This window comes from Perca fluviatilis, chromosome 11, assembly GCF_010015445.1.
Source record: "Perca fluviatilis chromosome 11, GENO_Pfluv_1.0, whole genome shotgun sequence".
Lineage (NCBI taxonomy): Eukaryota > Metazoa > Chordata > Actinopteri > Perciformes > Percidae > Perca > Perca fluviatilis.
Window position 1 is genome coordinate 9,427,542 of NC_053122.1, and position 21,591 is coordinate 9,449,132.

General features: G+C 40.2%; 1 protein-coding gene and 1 long non-coding RNA gene across 2 annotated transcripts in view; both read right to left on the reverse strand.

The window, feature by feature from the left end:
- Positions 1 to 21,591, reverse strand: part of LOC120568397 (GTPase IMAP family member 8-like) — a 109,711-nt gene that overhangs the window by 26,755 nt on the left and 61,365 nt on the right. The window lies entirely within an intron of this gene.
- Positions 1,872 to 4,073, reverse strand: LOC120568402. The gene is made up of 5 exons (XR_005640717.1): positions 3,972 to 4,073; positions 3,601 to 3,674; positions 3,193 to 3,270; positions 3,025 to 3,108; positions 1,872 to 2,877 (listed from the first exon to the last, which is right to left on the reverse strand). It is a non-coding gene; the product is annotated as an uncharacterized LOC120568402 (long non-coding RNA).

Genomic DNA, 21,591 nt, shown 5'->3' on the forward strand with positions numbered 1-21,591 from the left:
TTTTAAATAGTTTTTTTCCTCACTGAAAAAGATCAAATCTAGTAAAATTACAAGAAAAATGTTTAGTGACATATCTTGGAAACTACTGTTTTTATTAATCTCCCCTTGTGTGCTGTTCTAAATGTTAATTTTATTTTCTCTAGCCTTTTTGCTTTTGACTAGTGCATTTTTAAGTAGCTCCCCCTTTTTTTTTTTTGTGGTTAGGTAGGCTAATTATTTCTTGTACATTGACATTTATATTGTATCTACGCATGTACAGTTAAAGAAATGGACAAAGTGACGCCATAGGCTTGCAATTGAGACCAGTGAAGTCTGTTAGAAACACTTTTCCGGTGATGGCTGAGTGTTACTGAGCAGCCTCCAACTGAGGTTGACGACGTAGATGTGACGTGAGCAACCTGTCTGAAAGTTGTAAGTCTTCTGGTAGCTGTGCCAAGCAGGGTGGGAAATTAACAGCCAAAGTGGCTGGTGGATGCCCAATTTTACCAGCCACTTTTTCCGGAATTCAAATTTATAAAAGAAAGTGCACTAGCATACTTTTAATTGCTTTATTAAATTACTTATTATTAATACATATTTTATTAATATAAATGTATTTATTATGTGTCAGTAGCTTGTTGATCTTTACATTGTTAGCTAGTTAATTTCCTATCCTGGCCTGAGACACACATTCATACGGTTTGATAAAGGACTTATTGGACTTAAACTTATCGTTGATAATAACAAGTGTAGCTGTCCTCAATTTAGGTCATCCTGTACGTCTCATCTCCGGTTTTTCCTGCATCCTGCGTGTGTGTGTGTCTCGTCAGTCGCGGGGTAGAACTGAGCAGCAGAGAGCCGACAGGATTAAAACGGCAGCAGCTCCTTAAACATAGTTAGTATACATTGTCTACATTAAAATGTATACAGGTTGGCAGGACGGTCTGAAATGTTTTGAACGGTCTTTCGCTGTACGTTTGTCAATGCGCCACTTGTTCGAGAAGTACCTTCTCTTTTTCTTTACTTCGCTCTCAACTGTTTGTACAGCCATAGCTACTGCTGACTCCGCGGCGGGCCTCTTAACACCGGGGATATGTCGCCACATTTTTTAACAGATCATTTTCCTTTCGTCTGTACCTCAGCTCAGCTAGCTAGCTACATGTGTCACGGACTCACGGACTAGCGCTGAAAACTAGCTACTCGACTATGCGTGGTCAAAGCCCCGGCTTTGAACGGTTTCATTTCCTGTAAGTTCTTCACAATAAAGGTCCTCCGTTATGTTGGTATTTGAATGTTTTTATTATGAAGCAGCAAAATCTGGACATTTTGGGGATTCATATAAACTCATAAACATTGTGCATTGTTACTTAACAGCATTCTTTGACAAAAACTGTCCAATCCGTTACAAGGAATGTTTTACAATCCACCCGCCACTGTGGCTGGTAAACAAGGCAAAGTCACCCGCCACTTTGAAAAAAAAAAAAAAATATATATATATATATATATATATATATATATATATATATATATATATATATATATAAATAAAATGCAGTTTATCAAGAATAATGATTGATCAAACCAGAGAAAACTTCCATTTGGCGTTTTAATTCCACATTTCAAAGTACAGTAACTGTCATTGAAACAAGACGTGTCAGTTCACTGAAATACACACACACACACACTGAGGTAAAAACAGTAGTAGAACAGACCATTATAACTGCAATGCTAACTTGTGACACAAGGATTTACAAGTTCTATTTAACAATAGAATAAAAGTTAAGCACTGTGACGGAATGAAAAAAGCAAATGTTAAAAACAGAGTAAGTAGAATATTTGGTGAAATAGGATTTCCAAGCTATTTTTAATAGAATAACAGTTAAGCACACCGATGGAATGAAAGTAGAATTTTGGTACTAGTTAATGTGCAATATCAAGTAACAGGTATGAAATAGGATTTACAAACTATAATACCATTGTTAAGCACTGACGGAATGAAATAAGCCAATACTAAAGTCACGTTAAGTAGAATATTTGGTACCAGAACAGATAATGTGCAGATATCAAGTATTAGAGGTATAATCTAGGATTTACAAGCTATATTTATAAATAGAATAAGCACTGCAACAGCAAATTGTATAGGAAGTAATTGAGATCTTTGGTATCAAAAGACTGTGCAGGATATACCAGGTAATATACATTTTGACATTAAATTTACACATGACAACAAGTGGGAACAAACAATAACAGCAGGAAATCTGGCTGTAGAGAACACAGCCAATCAGAATGTGTGGAGTGGTTGGGGTCTGCGTGGGGTGGGCTAAGAATTGCAGGACAGTCTAAGTAATGATAATCAGTCTTTCAAGCCTGACTACGGGATCTCCAGAATGAGGCAGCGCAAAATGGGCATGTCTTCAGTGATCCCTCGTGCGCCTGTATAAAGGACAAAAAACCTCACCATCCCATATCCATCCAAGGCGCTGCCCTCAAGGCAGGGTCATGGGGAATGACCCTAGGGAAAAAAAGAAGAAGGAGAAGAAAAAATAATAATTTCCACAGTGAATAGTGTGGATTGGGTGAGTGTAGTCTGGCACTTCTGGCTTCTTGATGTTACTGACTGCAGGATAAAGAAAGTGTTCCAGTTGTCAGTGATGCGGGGGTGTCAGTAGTCAGCCTAGGTTTAAGGGGTCTCAGCTGTGCGGCGCCTTTTTTCCGCCTTCACGGTCAGATGCTCCTTTCAGGTAATGCGTAACGTTAACCTGGACCGCCTCATCAGTGGCTCTCCAACAGACACATTGGCACTGAAATGTTGCTGCATAGTTTCCATTTTGTTGTCCATGCTACGCACAACATCGCCAAACTCTCCAAGACGTCGCAGCATTAGGGTCTGATCTGCACCTACAGGGGTTCCCAGAATAAAAGAATAAAGTAGTCAGTCCTGGTCCCTCAACTACTAAACTATGACATTTATATCTAGGTCTACTACATGTACAGGTGGCCCCAGTGGGAATTAAACCAACAATCATAGGTGTTTGCAAGTTGTACCTGATTGCCAAGTCCAAGCAAACGTCTTCAACATTGTCCCAACTTGCTTCACCTGCTCTTGAAGTGAGCCGCTGTCATCCAAAGCTACAAAATGAAAAGCATATGGTAATTTTGAACCTACATTACACACAAAACAAGTAAAATTTGAGATAGAGTGCATGTTCTCACCTGCTTGTGCATTGCTTTCCCTCAGGGCGTGGTTCTCCTCCCTCAGAGCTTGGTTTTGATTCTGGAGTCTCTGGAAATCTACATAAAAATAAATAAATAAATAAATACCATATTTCCTGGAAGAAAAAAAAAAAGACAACTTTTCACATCTAAGAGGGACATTTTTTATCTTTTACAAAGTTTAGCAGTAGAGTTTACACACATCAGGTACTGATAAGAGAAATAAGGGTTAAAAGCAAAATTAAAGAAAATGATACATGTACACATATACTATATTATGTCTCTTATGACCGCTTCATCTCATTAGACACCATTGCTTATTAAGTGCATTCACATCTTTGTGTTAAAAAAAAGAAAAAGTTTTAAATCAGCATCAAATTCCATATGAACCAAGATAATTAAACTCACATAGCCAATGTCATCATTCAGGGAATGTCTGAACCAATGATAGCGCCAGGGCCTCTTTTATGTTTGTGGATGGCCTGTAAATGTAAAAAAAACACTTTCAGTAAATAAACAAGTGACATTACAGATTTAAATTTCCAGATATTTAAATATTTCCAGAAGTAAGAAGAAGTAAGATAATCTGAAAATATCAGAGACATTGAATTTCAAGGCACAAGTATCTTTAACTATAAGGGTTATATGGATATGCATACCCCACTGTTGAAGAAGTTGTGACTTTCACAAAATCTTCCACAGACACATTCAAGCCCCATTAAAGAAAAATGTCTAGGTATAGAGAGATTATGTCAGGGCAGTAAGAGTAAAATGCTCACCTCTAAAATTCTCTATCAGCTCAGATAGCCGCCACTCAGTTAGCTTATCAGCGACAAAGCTGTCCATTCAAAATAACCTGGAGAAAACATAGCAATATAGCTAGAGGTTAGCAACAAATCGAAGACTTGACCCGCTTCTTTAGCTAACTCTCACTACTTCAACCAGTAGAGCACTGTTTAATATGATAAGCACGGCACAGCTGGTAAACATTAGTCAATTATAAATGACCACGGCTAACGCTAGTCTCAACGTAGCTACGTTGAGACTAGCGTTAGCCGTGGTCATTTATTTCAGCAAATGGTGCTAAACTAGCAACGGGGACATGGACACAGAAAAGTTTACGTTACATCAACAGTGAAAATACTCGCTTACCTTGAATACACGACGAAGTTGCACCGGCACAGGCCAAAACGGATGGAGCGCGAAGCGACGGTTATTTCCAACGACTGTTGTGAGAAAATTCCAACAACTACGGGGGAGGGGGGCGTTCTTCTTCTACGGAGGTAGAGGTTGTGTACCGATCTGTTACTCCACCTGCAACAATCCCGTTGGTGCGTGCAGATGACGGCATGACTATGACGACGGGCAGATGATAATGCTGCGTTCATTCCACCACCACCTTGGAATAACGGCACCGCTTCCACCGCACGATCCGTCCAGCTAACGTTAGTTAGCTAATAGCTAATTCGGCGGACCGCTAGCTAGGTGATTATAGCGGTAGCTAACGGTTAATTCGGCGGACCGCTAGGTGATTATAGCGGTCTGCCGTTAGCCTCCCCCGGGAAGCTAACGTTAGTTTAGCTAACAGCTAATTCGGCTAACCGCTAGCTGAGACAGCATGTAAACTTTAAAAGACCCTCAAAATAAAACTTGAAAATAAACGTTAACATATATAACAACTGTTATGTCAGTTCTACTTTACTTGTGCTCATTTAAAATACAATCACTCAATACTTGTCTTTATTGTTATTACTGTAATGTCTTAATTTAGCTGTAGCCTGCTTTTCCCATTAAGTTTGACTTAACGTTATTTTAGACTGAATCTAGCTGCAGAAACAACGTAACCAGTGGGGCGGTGCCTGTTATTTCGAGGTGGCATGAACGCCGCATTATCATCTGCGCCTACGTCATGGCATACGTGTCATCTTGCACATGCGCAGAACGGATTGTGCAGGTGGAACGGATCGGGTACTGACCAAGGGGGTAAGCTTCGCTTCAGATCTCGAGCCATCATGGCGCCATTTTGTTGCTAACTGGCCATCACCTCCTGTTAGCATTCCGCTTACCGCCATTTTCTTTTTACGTCACTTGACTGAGAATAACTTTACATCTGAAGCGTTTAAAGACTCGATTTGTCCATTGTTTAGTTCGAAAGAAACACGACAACGTATAAAAGGCTCCATTACCTTGTACCTCACGTTATGGCTCCGTAGCAGACGTTTTTGTAAAAATAGGCTAACGATTGTGTCATAACCACGTGACTTACTGTCGCACAGTAGAGGAATTACTGTATAGTACAGGAGAAGCTCGCAGGCAGTTTCGACTTACGTTAGCTGTTTAGGTTTAATTACTAATGTTAACTAGCATGTTAGTTAGCAATAATTAGCCTGTTAGTGTGTCTCAAATCGCGCACTTCCCGTAGTGCACTAAGGGAAGTGCACTTCGTACACTATGTACTTACTTGCATAGTGCGTAAAATTTGACGGGGGAGTATTGTCTCAAATCGCGCACTGCCTTATGTACTTACCGGAAGTGACGATCAAAACATCTCAGTCCTCCTCCTTCTTCTGTGAAATTGTGAATTATACCCAGGGCAGAGCATTCTCACCACCTGTTGTCACCATACATTTCTGCCTTGTTCATCAAAATGAATGTGATGGTTTTTATTGTTGCTTGTTTTTGCCCTCTGTTTTATGCAACCGTAAACATCCAGGTATGATGATATTCATACTTTTGCTCTTAATTCATTGTAAAAAAAAAAAAAGGTGTCCAACTGACATAATGAATAATAATAATAGAAAATAGTCATATTATATGTTTACATAAAGGGTGTTTATTGCAATAGTTATTAATTACAGTGACAATACAAGAGTGAAAGCAGAGGCAACCCAGTAGACATTTAAATAGATCCTATTGTTCTATTCATTGCTGGCCCTGTATTTTGATGGGGAAAGTGATATGAGGGTGGACTTCAGACTCTCCAGGGGGATCCTTTAACGGTACATCCTCGGTACGGCGTAGGACCCGTCATCGAGGCCCTTGTCTTCCTCTTTTGGCTCGCCAGCGGTACATCTGATCGTGGTTTAGCCAGAGCCTTTGCACACTGACAGTGCACTGTGCTGTCCACAAGAAATCAAGCAGGGAAATCCTCTCTCTCCTCCCCCAGGTCGTTCGCCTTCCAGCAGACGAGGACTTCCCTCAAGTTGGCCGTGTCCCTAACGATTATATAAGTCAGATCAGGACAGAAACAGTACTGTTAATACGATATAACATAGCATACATTAACGTACTGTAACATTACTACTAACGCTCGCAGCTTAATGTATATTTACCAGATCACACATCTAACGCTAAAATCGTCTACAGTGAGGACGATAGTTTAAAAACAACAACCGTATACCACAACACATGTAACGTTAGCTAGGTTATAACTTATTTGCCAGTGGTTAAACCAAAGAGTATAGAAGTACCGGTAACTTCGCCGCTGTTAGCTAGCTAAGGTTAGCTAAAGCTAGCTTAATAGCACGCAAATACGGTACAAATAAACGTTATCAATTCAGCGGTAAAAAAATCATCACTGACTGCAAAATTAACCACACATACATAAACAGGTTGTTCGTTATATGTTAAACAAGTATAGCAAAAAGACTAATGTTGAACTTACATTTGGGTCTCGCTGTCGCGTATTCGGCCGCCATTATCGAAAGTTTTTCACCTTTTGTTAGCTCCGCCCCTTCCGCTACGTAGCCAAGATGGCTACCGTTGAGTGTGGAAAGTGTCCATCGATCCACACTCAACTTTTTCACTGTTATGAGTGCACCATCCGGGTAGCGATATTACGAATCCCACTATGGCCACGCCAAGACCCGCCCTTCAATAGCATTCACACACTACTATTGGCCAGGCGTCCATGCTAACACGTACAGGTCCTATCCCCTGACCAATCCCCTAACCCTAACCACTCGAGGTGAAATGCCTAACCCTAACCAATCAAGCTGCTTCGTAGGGCGGGTCTTGGCGTGGCCATAGTGGGATTCGTAATTTTGCATCCGGGTACTTGTAGTGCACTGCATTTACCACACTTCGACGAGTGACATTTTGAGTGTACTCAAATAGTTAGTATAAGTACAGAAGTGCGCGATTTGAGACACACCATGTGCTTATGTTATCTCCTTACATATACCTACACTCTCCGTCTCTGTAAGATTGGGAATGATTGAGATTTCTCTCGGCACAGCTACCAGAACACTTACAACTTTCAGACACGTTGCTCACGTCACATTTACGCTGTCTCTGTCAGTTGGAGGCTGCGCAGTAAAGCTGGCCATCACCGGAAAAGTGCTTCTAATAGCCTTCACTGGTCTCCGTCCAGAGCAACGGGGTCTATTGGTCCATTAATATATATGTCAATGGTACTGACAGAGGGAAGGAGGTTTCTTCTTCCTCTTCTTCTGAATTTCTTCTTCTTCTTCTTCTTCTTGTGATTTTAAATGGCGGTTGGCAACCAGCTTTTGGAGCATTACCGCCACCATCTGGACTGGAGTGTGGTTCAAGAGGTCAACCTACACTTTCTTAAATCCTTATAAATAACCCAGTTATCTTAAAAAAAGAAAACAAAAAATTAAAACAAATTTCACCAGATCCTTTTTGCAGTATATCATGTCAATTTAATGTCATCTGGTTTTCAACAAGTTGTGAAATCAATCTTAGTCTGGCTTGATGATATTTAGGACAATACATTATTACATGCTCTATGGTCTCTTGACTTTTGCAATATTCACACATTCCATCAGCATGCTTCTTCATTATAAATAATGTTCCATTTAATCCTGTATGTCCTAGCCTCATTCTGGACACCATGTCTTCTTCTTGCTTACATCTATATTCATTCCTGTTCTTCCCCACTTTTCCTTGAATTCTATACAGGTGTCTCCCAGACTGTTCATTATCCCACAAAAACTGCCATTTAGCATTTGTTTTAGCTTTAATTATACTTTTGACTTCAGCTTTACTGTATTTAATATTCACCTCTATATCAGGCAACTCTGCTGCTTTCTTCGCACACTTACAGTGCCTTTCGAAAGTATTCGGCCCCCTTGAACGTTTCGACCTTTTGCCACATTTCAGGCCTCAAACATAAAGATATAAAACTGTAATTTTTTGTGAAGAATCAACAACAAGTGGGTCCCAATTATGAAGTGGAACGAAATTCATTGGCTATTTCAAACTTTTTTAACAAATAAAAAACTGAAAAAGTGGGCGTGCAAAATTATTCAGCCCCTTTACTTTCAGTGCAGCAAACTCTCTCCAGAAGTTCAGTGAGGATCTCTGAATGATCCAATGTTGACCTAAATGACTAATGATGATAAATAGAATCCAGCTGTGTGTAATCAAGTCTCCGTATAAATGCACCTGCTCTGTGATAGTCTCAGAGGTCCGTGTAAAGCGCAGAGAGCATCATGAAGAACAAGGAACACACCAGGCAGGTCCGAGATACTGTTGTGGAGAAGTTTAAAGCCGGATTTGGATACAAAAAGATTTCCCAAGCTTTAAACATCCCAAGGAGCACTGTGGAAGCGATAATATTGAAATGGAAGGAGTATCAGACCACTACAAATCTACGAAGACCCGGCCGTCCCTCTAAACTTTCAGCTCATACAATGAGAAGACTGATCAGAGATGCAGCCAAGAGGCCCATGATCACTCTGGATGAACTGCAGAGATCTACAGCTGAGGTGGGAGACTCTGTCCATAGGACAACAATCAGCGCGTATACTGCACAAATCTGGCCTTTATGGAAGAGTGGCAAGAAGAAAGCCATTTCTTAAAGATATCCATAAAAGTGTCGTTTAAAGTTTGCCAAAAGCCACCTGGGAAACAACACCAAACATGTGGAAGAAGGTGCTGTGGTCAGATGAAACCAAAATCGAACTTTTTGGCAACAATGCAAAACGTTATGTTTGGCGTAAAAGCAACACAGCTCATCACCCTGAACACACCATCCCCACTGTCAAACATGGTGGTGGCAGCATCATGGTTTGGGCCTGCTTTTCTTCAGCAGGGACAGGGAAGATGGTTAAAATTGATGGGAAGATGGATGGAGCCAAATACAGGACCATTCTGGAAGAAAACCTGATGGAGTCTGCAAAAGACCTGGGACGGAGATTTGTCTTCCAACAAGACAATGATCCAAAACATAAAGCAAAATCTACAATGGAATGGTTCACAAATAAACATATCCAGGTGTTAGAATGGCCAAGTCAAAGTCCAGACCTGAATCCAATCGAATCTGTGGAAAGAACTGAAAACTGCTGTTCACAAACGCTCTCCATCCAACCTCACTGAGCTCGAGCTGTTTTGCAAGGAGGAATGGGCAAAAATGTCAGTCTCTCGATGTGCAAAACTGATAGAGACATACCCCAAGCGATTACAGCTGTAATCGAGCAACAGGTGGCGCTACAAAGTATTAACTTAAGGGGGCTGAATAATTTTGCACGCCCAATATTTCAGTTTTTTATTTGTTTAAAAGGTTTGAAATATCCAATAAATTTCGTTCCACTTCATGATTGTGTCCCACTTGTTGTTGATTCTTCACAAAAAATTACAGTTTTATATCTTTGTTTGAGGCCTGAAATGTGGCAAAAGGTCGAAAAGTTCAAGGGGGCCAAATACTTTCCCAAGGCACTGTATCTGCTACTTCATTACCTCCTACACCTATATGAGCTGGTACCCATATAAATGTAGTACTAATACCGGACTTAATCAGATTGTTAGCTAGCTGCAGCATGTCATACACTATGTCCTGTCTAGACTCAGAATGAATAAATTTAAGGCTTGTCAAAGCTGAGCTGGAGTCTGATGAAATCACAACTTGCTTAGGTCTATTGCTCTCTACCCACAGCAAGGCCATCCATATTGCTAACAGTTCTGCTGTGTATACAGCTAAATCATCATTAATTCTTTTAGCAGATTCAATGTGTAATTGGGGGATAACATATGCGATTCCCATTTTCTTATTGGTCTTCTTTGATGCATCCGTATATATAATGATTCCTTCTTTATATTTCCTTGAGATGTATCTCTGTACCCTGTAATGAGTCACTTCAGTGACTTCCTTTTCCTCCAATAAGCCAAAGTCAACTGGAACTTCTAACAAAACCCAAGGAGGAACAACTGGACAGACCACTGAAGGGCTTATGTCCAGTGCACTAATTCCCATCATGATTACTTTCTGCCTTATTGTCCATCCAAAACTTTTAATTAGGTCATTCTCTCTTTCTTGACATTGCCATAAAACTGACTGACTCAAATGTTTGTCACCATGCCCCCTCAAATTCGCCCGGTACACAAGAGCCAGCTGATCTCTTCTAAGATGGAGAGGCATCTCCCCCATTTCTACCTGAACTGCTGCCACTGGAGTGGTCTTAATTGCCCCACAGCATAGCCTCAAACCTTGATTTTGAATTACATCTAACTTCTTTAAAGGGGTGATAGAATGCAAAACCGATTTTACCCTGTCATAGTTGAATAACGACAGTTTGGTGGGTAAATAGGACATACATAGAAGCTCAAAGTCCCACTGACACCCCTTTACTATGAAAATTTCATATTTTGAAACTGCCGCTGAAAACGGGCGAATCCCAACAAAGCTGAGTTGCTTACGCAAGCGTCTCAAAATCCGGAACCTTAAGAGAACAGTCAGCGCCCAACATTTACATAGGCTACACAACTGACCTGAGATCAGGTAGTCTTCTGAATCTAGCTAGGTCACGCAGATCTCTGCTATTCCATTACAAAATTCACTTCTGAAACTTTTTATGCGAGAAATCAACCATATAAAGCTCAAATATGGGCCGCTTTACGAAAAAGGATGGCTAATTGCGAATTTTCTCCGACTGTGTGTCGGAGTTTAGTGCCGGTGTTGGTGCTGCCTGGGGGTTGTACATCGCCACCCTGACCGCAGTGTCAGCGAGCTTGTTACCGCCGCCAATCTTTTACCGCAGCCCGCAGGTTCCAGTTAATCTTATAATGGGTATGTGTGTTGAGTTATTTAAACAAACAATCGGGAAATAAAGCCTCTTGTCCCCCGAGTCTCATTGATAGAGGCCGGTGAGATGGAGTCCATCAATGAGAGCTAGCTAGCCCTCCCTAACTCTGACATTCACAAAAATACATTCAATTGATATCCGAAATCGGGGACAAGTGTTAGCAAAGCTTTGTAAGACCTTGAGGAACCTGTAATATTCATGCCGTGACGAATTCAAACTGTAAATATACTTTAGTTATGCGAAGTGAGCAAGCTGCGATATTTCCCCATTGTAATGAATGGGACATATAGCAAGCAGCTGCTCGTCCTACAAAAGACGCTATGCGTTCATAAAAATGCCTTAAAATCAAATCCGGACACAACGGTTAGCTTTATAAGACATTGGGGAATGATGTTGTATGTATAAGTGGCGGATCGAAATTCAAACTGTAAATATAATTTAGTTATGGCGACAGTGTAGCTAGCTAGCTGCGGTATTTCCCCATTGTAATGAATGGGACATATAGCAAGCAGCTGCTTGGCCTACAAAGACGCCTCGCGTTCATAAAAATGCCTTAAAATCAAATCGGACACAACGGTTAGCTTTATAAGACATTGGGGAATGATGTTATATAAGTGGCGTGACGAAATTCAAACCGTAAATATATTATAGTTATGCAGTTATGCAGCTGGCCGCGGAGCCCCGTAGTGCAGTATCCACAAAGGGTGACTTTGCGCTAGGTATGGAGCCCAGCAGGCTGCCGCTTTCTCGTCAGACTGTGTGGAGCTCCTAAAGTCCGACACGTCTTACCAAATTTGCAATTAGCCATCAAATTTTGTAAAACGGCCCATATTTCAGCTTTATATAGTTGATTTCTCGCTTAAAAAAGTCTCAGAAGTGAATTTGGTAATGAAACATCGCAGTGTCTGGAATATGAGATTCTGTCGCTTCTCTAATGTATGTGTATTGGGGATTCGCTCAACCAATCAGCACGCGTCTCTAATGTCTGCATATGGCAAGTCGCTCAACCAATCAGCGCGCAGCTCATCTAAATATTCATGACCATACCATATTTGGAAGAAAAGCTCTTGTTACAAATAGGGCCAAAACACAGGGATGCATAAGGGCCAGTAAAATATCAACCAGGCCATTTTCAGCCCAACCAATGTTACATACCCCATTAGGAGACCATAAGGAACAGTGTGAAATACCCTATATAATCATTCTATCACCCCTTTAATGATGTTTTAGCAGCAGACCCATACACTATACACCCATAATAAAAAAAAGATCTCATAAGTCCTGTATAAATGGATTTCAGGTCACAACTACATTGGCCCACCTACTTCTAACTCACGCAACATCTCATCACATTTAATACTTTCTTACATTTATCTATAATTTTTTAATATGCATTGTCCAATTTCTAACTTTTTGTCAAACCAAATACCTAAATATTTGAAGAATACCATCTCACGTTCATAATTCTATTCCAGATAATTTGATTTTCACATTCATACTTATTTTCTTCCTAGAGAAGAATAAAGTCTTTTTTTGTCTATAGAGATCCTAAATCCCCATTGAACGGCCCATTCTTGGATTTTGTTTACTGCCTGTTGCATCTTAGTAGTATAAAGATGGCGGTTTTGCGCGTGCATGTGTGACGTCATCTCACACGCACACGCAAACCTGCCATGCCAACTGATGATATGTGCGTGCGTGATGACGGCGCGGCCGCATCGCCGTTACTCGCGATCGCCATCTAGTGGCTGAATATGTTAGTGCATCTAATCGCCGAAGCTGGCGCACGATCTAGCGGATGTGATGACGTCGCTGTCGAACGCCGGCACCTCGCGAAGCCATCTAGTGGCCGAATATGGTAGTGCATCTAATCGCTCGAAGCGCGACGCATTCACGGATGTGATGACGTCGCGGTCAACGTCGGCACCCCGCGAGCGCCATCTAGTGGCCGAATATGGTAGTGCATCTAATCGCCGAAGCCGCGCACGCATCTAGCGGATGTGATGACGCCGGTGTCGCGGCGTCCATGGTTTACGGGGTGAGGCATCATTTACATTTTGTAAAAAAAAAGGTGTTAATAACGCCTGATAGACCAATGGTTAGCTGTTAAGAATGGGTTTGCTATTGGTTTGATTTTAAAAACGCCCCTACAGGGTGGGGTTTGTGGTGTTTAAAACCCCTTGTTTCAAGGCTGTCTGCTCACTTTTTTATCCACCATTTTTAGCTGTTCTGCTAGCTCGCTTTGCTGCCTCGCTTTCTCAGACTTCCTCAAAGTATACCTGGAGTTTTCACTTTTTAATTCTTTTTTTTGGGAAAAAGCAAAGAGGAATCGTTTCTTTTCAGCCATGGCTTTCCCCGCATTTGGACAACAATCTGGATCATCTTTTGTTGAAGAAGGTGAGACATCTAGAACAGGAGCCACTACATTTGGTAGCGCCTAACCCGCCAAAAAGAGCTATGGGGATGCGGTGAGACTGATACTGGAACAACATGCAGTTTGAGTCAGGCCCCTCGAAAGAAGCGTATCTCCGCTCGGAGATCTTTCCTACAAGCATGACTGAGCCATGTACATCTGATCTGGAATATGTCGGTGTCAATGGATACCGCTATTCAATTCAATACAGTGCAGGATACGGAACATTAGCTGTTTACACTAGTGTTGCTGTAGAACTATCTAGCAAAGCCAAAACAGCCTGTACAATTTCTGTGAAAGACTGGGGCCTTTTTCGCTGATGTTGCTCTCTGGACCTTGATAATCCTGGCTTGCCTGAGCTGGTGTATGTGTCTCAATGGGACAGTCGTGATGGCTCTAGTATCTATCGCTGTGGAAGCAGACCGCTTCACTAGGCCTGCAGAGGATTTTATTTTCCTTAGCGCATGCAGTGAAAGGGAGAAGTTAGTTGCTACCCGCGGTCATGAAGAATGGAAGTTAAAACCGTATCCTGTATCTAACGAGGAATACAACAAATGGTTTAAAAATGTGTTCTTTATACAATGGTGTGACTGGGAGATTTTGAAGAAACAGTTTGACACCATCGACTATGTCATCAGAAGAGACAAAATAAGGAGTTCTTATGAGAACATAAGAAAAAGATTGATATTTGGGGACACTGACCAACAGTCTCTGCCCATGCCACGGAACCTATACAAACCTAAAATCATCAGACACAAAGACTAGCAAAACGGTGGGTCTAATTTGTATATGCTAATTATTTGCCAAAATAGTTAAAATGCTTTTCTTTTCTTTTTTTCATGCTACTGTGATTGTAATGTGTTATTTTTTTCTTCCCAGAGGATCTGGAGTGGTTTCATTCAACCCCCCAGGTACGCCTCCTAACACCCCTGGTCTATTTGCACCCCTAACGGCATCCGGATCTCCTCAACCCCTTTCATCATTGTCATCATCGCCACCTCTATCGCCGAACACTTCCTGTCGCCCCACCTACACCTCCTCTGCCACCATCTCTATTGTTTGGGGCACTTCCCCTCAGACATGTGCATATCAAGCTATACCCTCAACAACTGCTGTATTACAACAGGGAGGTGTTGCTGATTGTTCGGACACAGAGGCGCCTGATCAGACTGATGGTGTGGTGTCATCTTTGTTTATAGATAGCGTAAAACAGCTCTCTACATCTTCTTAACATAGTTCTTTACAAGTATTTGGAAGAGCTTTGTTCGGGTGTCAGATCAATCATCCAAGCCAGAAACAGCATGCCTGTTTACAGGGGCTACCAGAACACTTCTACACTGTCCACTTTGAACAGCTTATGAAAAGACTACTGACTGATAAATTCATTGGTGTCGCGGCAACGCTTTCTGTCCTTGAAACATCTCACGGCTGATGAGGGTAGAATCAGGGGAGTATCTGAAACAGTTTTGTACGAGTTGAAAACGCCTGAAGATGTTACGACTAAAAATCAGTGCTATGTATGACTCCTATGATAGGGAATGATCTTGTCAAAATAGCCGAAATTAGAGAGATTGGTGACTATTGGAGAGATTTATATGCTAAAAAAAACTAACAGGGTGAAAAATATGGGGAATTGTTTATGATGTAATGTATAACATACCATTGCGACAATAACACGATCGCATTTATCTGGTATTTTAGATCAAGCCATTGCTAATAATGTGAACGATGTTGAAAAATACCAATGTAAGAGTGTCGATGTAGATCGCAGTTGTGAGTAGGTTAGAAAAACTGATGGTGATTGTAAGAAGACAACATAGCACCCTCCTTGGGAGGATCTGTTGCAGATGTTATTATCAATGTTAATGACACGTGAGAGCATAGTGGAAACATTTTGTGATGTCATAGCCAACATTACACGTAATTTTAAGATGCTGAAAGTTTATCACCTGCTTACTATGTATACAATGCTTGTAGACACCGTGAGTTTGTATGTGCAAGAAAAACAGTATACCGATGTCTTACAGGATTTGCAAAAACTGCATATATTCATAATCAGTAAAAGCAATGTATCCGCAGATAGCCAATATGCTATCTATGATAGAATAGGTTTCACTGTCTTCATAACTGTCATATGTAGGACTGTGTGAGTGTGTTTTGTAAAAATAAAAAGAATGACATAACTCTAATGTGTTCACTTGTGTTTTAAATGAATCATGGAGAAGGTTATGCACAAAATATACTATGATCCGTCCAACCCAGGAGGGTTAGGAGGTGTACAGAGGCTCCGTGATTCCGCCAAAGAATGTACCGGCTTGTCTCCAACTATCCCCACGGTTAAAAAGTTTCTGCTGAGGCAGGATGCATATACACTGCACGCCCCCTGCATTGAAACACTTCCCAAGAAACAGAGTGATTGTTAATGGTATCGATAAGCAATTTCAGGCTGATTTGGTCGATATGTCTGAATATTCAACGGAAAACGATAATGTGCAGTATTTATTGACATGTATTGATGTGTTTTCTAAATATGCCTGGGTAATATGTCTTAAAACAAATCGGGGCCTAGCGTGACAAGTGCCTTTAAGGAAATATTGGAACAAGGACGATACCCCAGAAGCTTCAAACAGACTCTGGAAAAGAATTTTATAATAAGGTTTTTCAAAAATTGATGACACAATATAAAATTCACCATTTTTCCACATCGAACCAAACAAAAGCAAGTGTTGTTGAGCCGCTTCAATAGGACTTTCAAAACCAGAATGTGGAGATATTTAACGGCTGTTAACTCGCACCGCTATATTGAGGTAGTACAAGATATGGTTGCTGCTTACAACTCTGCATACCATAGGTCAATAAAAATGGCACCGCCCCTCCGTATGTAAAGACAATGAGAAAACTGTCTTTAACACTCTGTACAAACTGAAACCACATGGAACAGTGCTGTTTAAATTTCAGATGGGGACACCGTTAGGATATCAAAGCACAGAGGCGTTTTTCGTAAAGGTTACTAACAGACGCTTACAGATGAGTTTTTACAATATCAAAACGTATAGGTAGAACTCCTCCTGTTTATATACTGAAAGACAATAGTGGGGAGCCGGTGACAGGTACCTTTACGGCCGAAGTTACAGTCTGTAATTGTAGACAAAACAAAGTGTTTAAAATTGAGAAAGTGCTGGCTCGAAAGAAAACAGGACGTAAAAGCTTGTACTTGTGAAATGGTTAGGATGGCCTCAGAAATTCAATTCATGGCTCTCTGAAAAAGACATAGTTGATGTAAGATAAAACGCTGTACCAGTCTTGTAATATTAGTCATTGTGTTTTGTTAGTGAAAGGTATTGGAGCTATGAATAAGAACGGATTTTTGTTACGCTGCCTAGTAATGCCTCACAATTAGTTTATCCAAATAATAAGATTTGGCAATTCAGAACAAAACTGGCTAAACCACTCATATTACAAGAGCCGTATGAAGTTGGTCTTATTGAAATTCAATACCCCAGGGTCTGGAATAGTTTCACTGGAGAATGATGCCAAGGTTGATTTCAACGCATCAACGGTAAAACAAAAATGTTCAACAAGCTAAGGCTAACAGTTGGTTCTTATAATACCATCGACAGCATTGTTAAAGAATATAATATGAAATGCGCTGCTAACCCAACCCTAGCCCACATAACTATGACACACAATCCTATCACTAATAAGATTCTTTTCACGGAGGAGACGGTTGGAATATTGTGTTTATAGGGGCCTGGTCGAAATTCTTGGGTTCATTCCAGACTCTGTGTTCGAAATTCACATTGGCCCTCATTTAAAATGTGCAGCTCCACACCCGCAGACATTCATGGGGGTCGTTATAATATATTTATTTATAGTGACATTGTGGACTACCAGCTAGTCGGTGATAGTCATGTACCCTCTACCCGTTGTATAAATATCTCTGATGAGAGCAAACGTATGCCCACTCTAAGTTACGACAGTCCTCACTACACATCGTTGGCACGCCGCAGTATTACTGATATTCAAATAGAACTACGAGACGATCAGAACCAACACATCCCTTTCTCATAACGGAAAAGTAATTGTCAAACTACATTTTAGACCTGTGAAACAGCATTGAAATGATGAGGAAAGCGCGCACACATCCGATGATGGAAGATATATGCACTATTACATGAATCAAGCTGGTGGAGAGTTGCCGGATTCATAGGCTCCAGCACACAATACGGACATGGATTAGGGGGATATTCAGAAATTTATTTCGAATGGCTGTCCCCCTTTAAAAAGGGTTTAATATAGCCAAACCTCATCTGAAAACAGCAGCAAGTGGTTTTATTGGTGATGTTAGGACTAATGTCAGGAATGCCGTGGCATCCAGACAACAGGGAAATGGGCTAATGGTGTACAGACGCAAGCATTAAAAAGAGCCCCACCAGGATGTGGGCGTAACCGGATTGTGAACAAAAGCATAAAAACGCCACCAAAAACGAAGGATTGTCAAAAGAAGGCATCTGTCAGCAGGCGTAGAGCTCCAACCGGCGCTTCTGGCCCTGACAAAAGACATATTTTAATTTTACAGAATCAATCATGGCGCTATGTACTCATAATCAGTCCGAAGAGTGTGTGAAGACAGAATTGGATCTGTTTACAGTACCGCATACACACAAACATCTATCGAAAAATCAACATTTGTAGAAATCCCCCCAATGTCAGCTCTAACGGACGCCGGTCCTATTGAATTTTTCATTTCGCTAGCGGAGAGGATTATCTAGACCTTAACGATTCATACTTGTATACACGGTAAGGATTACAAACCCTGATGGCACATTGTTGACTAACGAGCGATGTAGGTTTTATAAACTATCCTGATGCAGTCTTTTTCACAAGTAGATATAATGTTGGGTGATAGACTGATCACACAGTCTTCAAATACGTATCCTTATAGAGCCCTTATAGAATGTCTTCTGAATTATGGAGAGGACACGTTATTACGCACTTAGCACAGGGCTATTTTGTAAGGACACAGCTGGCAAAATGGATGAGACATCTATCACAGGCGTATAATGAGGGGTTGGCACAAAGGGGTGAATACACATCCGAAAAGCCATATTGTGGAATTAATAGCACCAGTACATGCAGATTTGTTTTTCAAGAAAAACTATTGCTAAATGGTGTTGACATGTCTTTGAAATTTATCCGCTCAAAAGACGACTTTGTACTAATGACCCCTGGGAATGTCCAATTCGCTGTGAAAATAATGTCTGCTAGTCTATTTGTCAAGAAAATAACAGTTGCACCAACTGTAAGACTAGCTCATAGTCGTGCCTTACAGCATACTAATGCAAAATATGCTATTGACAGAGTATCTCTAAAAACCTTCTCAATACCTACAGGCACACGTGTTTGCAACCAAGAAAACCTGTTCATAGGACAGATTCCTAAATTTGTAGTCATAGCTTTCGTAGATAATGAAGCATACACAGGATCGTATGCCCGTAACCCCTTTAATTTTGGAAACTATAATACAGAATTTATTAGCCTTTATGCAGATGGACAGCCTCACCCAGCCCGTCCTTTTCAGCCCTTTTTTCAAAGAGGACAATATGTACGGGAATATTATCAACTGATTGAATCAACAGGACGCCATTTAAAAGACCGATCACTAGCCATAACACGATCTGATTTTGGGTCTGGTTATACGCTATTTTGTTTTAATTTGGAACCCGACGGTGGGGGGTCAGGAAACGTTTCACTGATTAAGAACGGCAACGTTCGGCTGGAAGCGCGGTTCAGAAACCCCTTCCGAGGACTGTGACCCTTATCTGCTATTCCGTTTTTGATTCTGTAATCGAAATATCTAACAGAAGGCAAGTCCTATTGGATCATTACTAAAGATGAATACGATGATAAACTCACTAGCGTGCATCAGAAAAAGAATGAATAGAGACACAAATTTCTTAGGAGTAATGCCATGTGATCATCTCCCAAAACCGTAGTTTGTAAATTACCCGCAACAGGTTAGTTGTAAATACACAACCCAGTAATATGCCCGGTGAACACTGGCTAGGTATTTACATTACAGAGAACAAGCATGGTTTGTTCTTTGATAGCTTTGGACATCCACCTACCTTTTTTCCTCAGGAAATTAGCAATTTCTTAAAAACAGTGTGGAGATGTGCCATTCAGCAAAACAAGTTCAAAATAATTATTCTACAACATGTGGACAGCACTGTGTTTTTTTTTTATGTCACATTCAGAAAAAGATTCCTTATACAAAAGTATTGAGCATGTATGGGGCCAATCTTGTATGCAACGATACAATGGTTAGTCATTTTGTTAGCAGAATACATCCAGATGTGTGTCATGATCAGAAATTTAAATGTGTACAATGTTCATGCGCCACCTATAGGTAAAAAAAATTGTGTAAAAATGGTGTAATGATGTTTTTTTTTTTCAAAAAAATAAAGAATGTGGAATATACATGTCTTACGATGTCTCAATTTTTGCATTCCTTTTTTATTTTTTAAAACAAATTATACAGGAAAAATGCATTCAATAGATAAAATTAATGTAAAACATTCATTTAATGTCACAGGTTTACATACAACACAGCATTTTCATATGCCTGAAGAAATTACCCACTCAATGGAAAAAAAAATTTAATAAAAAAATATAAAATGTATGTCACAAGTTAACATACAACACAGCATTTTCACATAGTTGAATAAAGAAAAAAACACCTGAATAGAAAAAATAATAATAAAAACAGATTTAAAAATAAAAATAAATTTATGTAAAACATTCATTTAATGTCACCAGTTTACATACAACACTGACTTTTCGCATAGTTGAATAAAGAAAACACACCTCAATAGAAAACACATCTCAATAGAAAAATAATAATAAAAATAGGTTTAAAAAGTAAAATATAAAAATTAGTGTAATAATAAAAAATAATAAAAATAGGTTTAAAAAAGTAGAATATAAAAAATTAGTGTAATAATAGAAAAGATTAAAAACTAGCCCAACGAGTCTTAGTAATGGATGGTGTAATACTAAAGGTTCTAGGAGTACTAGTTGCGCGTAAATCAGATGCCGTTTGTGTATTAAATACAGGGGCATTCTTAATGCTCTAGGAGCGCGGGGATCGTAAAAGCCATCATAGGCGCGGCGCTGTATTACTCCCAGATGATGTATCTGTTTTAAAAGCCTCAATAGAACGGCGTACCCTTGTGTTTGGGATTACGGATATTGGCACATTTAAACTAGCTAACGTTTTTAAAAATATGTTCCACCCTTTTGGTCTAGAGCGGTCTGCAACATTATTATGGGCTGTGACACTTTTCAGCAGATCATACAGATGACTACCTGGCACATTCTTATTTCCAACAACTATTTCCCCTTGATCTGTCCAAGATATCTGGTCATTGTGTCGGGATAATGAAGCCAATATGTATTCCGCATTTCTTTTGTTTCTTATAGGCATATGTTTCAACACTTCTGTTTTTAACATATTTTCTTCTTCATCTTTTGAATCCTTTGAATCAACTTCAGGCATTGATAATGTAATCACACGCTTTCGCGCTTCAACCCTGTTTTATCATGACCAGGTACCTCTGTAGAATACTTGAATATCTTTTAGCTTTTTCATATACATCAATGTCCTGCTGTTTCAATATATCACTCATGGCTCGGTCCAATTCACTTTGTACAGACTGCCGCAGAGATACATTTGAGGAGTCCGATGTTTGAGGATGCTGTAATGCTGCTAATTGATTTTGTGGAACCAAAAACATTTTCTGAGTGTGTTCCATCTCAACTCCTGTTGATAAGACTTGCTATGAATGGGATAGCAGCCCCCAGTAGAGGCAGTAGAAACCCTCCTGTTTGATTGATTGTCTTTTTTTTTTTTAAATGTTTAACTTTTTTATCAGCTAT